Source organism: Merops nubicus, unplaced genomic scaffold (genome assembly GCF_000691845.1).
Source record: "Merops nubicus isolate BGI_N331 unplaced genomic scaffold, ASM69184v1 scaffold34697, whole genome shotgun sequence".
Classification (NCBI taxonomy): domain Eukaryota; kingdom Metazoa; phylum Chordata; class Aves; order Coraciiformes; family Meropidae; genus Merops; species Merops nubicus.
Window position 1 is genome coordinate 9,289 of NW_008620183.1, and position 1,603 is coordinate 10,891.

Sequence of the window (1,603 nt, forward strand, 5' to 3'; positions counted from 1 at the left end):
ACCCTCTCCAGCAGCCATCGCTGCTACGATGCTCCTTACTGCCCCTTTGGCCAGGGCCAAGGACAGCAGTGAGAGGGGACAGGAGGAGCTGATGGCTCCCTGGTGCCTCTCCCCACAGCTGACAGCTACCTTCAACATTTCAAGTCTTTGGCCTTGAGGGAGGGTTCAGCTCTGCGGCCCCCACGTTGGGATTCTGCACCAGAGTGCCTGGTTCCCCAGCCCACGGCCCCTCACTGCCACTTCCCAAATTGCAACCAAAGTGCCCGCCTGGCCCCTTAGCACCAAGTTCTCCCCTAGACACCATCCTTCAGCTTTTCTCCTTCTCGCCTTTCCCCCCAGTGCATGTCCCCCGCTGGCACCACCCGCCTGGCGGGGACACCCACCGCACTGCGTCTCAGCTGGCTGCACCCCAAAGCCCGGCTCTGGGAGGGGGGGAGGGTGACCAGGCACTGCCAAGTGCCCAGTTTCTCACTGGCTGTGGGTGCCCAGCCCGCAGGAGGCAGGATGACAGTCCCGGGGAGGGGGGGGGGCACATGTCCATGCTCACAGTGATGCACCCCTGCGCTGGAGCTCACCCCTCCCTCGGAGCCCAGCGGCAAAACTGACCCACAGAAAGACCCGTGCCAGGGGCAGCAGAGCCCCTCCGAGCCCCACTGCACCCAGAGCCATTGCCTCGGTGCCACGCGGGGCAGTGGGGAGGGGACGAGCAGCCTCCATGGTGGCATCGGCCACGCGCCGGTGTCACTCCATGCAGCAAGATGCCAGCTGGCGTTCGGAAACGTCACTCGCAATTAAAAGCTGCTGTTGCTTAACGCGTCCTCCTCGGCACAGCCAGAGCAGCCCTCACCAGGTCCCAGATAGTTTTGGGGGTCTGGGCTGCCCCAGGGACCCACACCCCAACACTCCTCCGTGCCGCAGTGACGGATGAGCCCTCGGCACGCCGTGAATGCGCCGCCGGGCTGCTGGGCTGAAAACGCGGGAAATCAACCCAACGGCTGCCAGGCCGGGCACCCTGCAAGAGCTGCTCGGTGTGGATTTGAGCACCAGGACTGTCTCCTCTGGAGAAGCAGGGGACACGAGCCCCACATCCCTCTTCTGCACCCCAGGGGTTCCGGGAGGGCTCGGGCACTCAGCCGGGCACCGACAGTTTCTCTGCCAGATGGTTTCAGCAGGGGGTCACCCACCCGCAGCACCCACTATCACCCGGGAGGGGGGGTAGGGGTTGCCCTGCCCGCCTGCATCCCCCTCACCGCCCACACCGGGCTGCAGGGGCAACGATGCCACACCGATGGCCGCAGCCAGGGCCCCTTGGCCGGAGAGGGTGGCAGGTGAGTCATGCCATGCTGGCAGCGTCCCACGCTCCGGCACAGCCCGCCCAGCCGTGGGGCAGCCCGTGCTGCCCGCTCCTCACTGCAAATTCCCAAGTATTTTTAGTCCCGTGATAAATAATTCATCGGGAACCCGGCATCAGCTACCCGAGTAGAGAGGAAGGGGAGCAACACGCCACCCAAAACAAACAGAGCTGCTCTCCCAGCAGCTCTGCCCGTCTGAGCCCTCCTCAAGGACATTTAAATATACTCTGGGTCCTCGTGGTGACTGATCG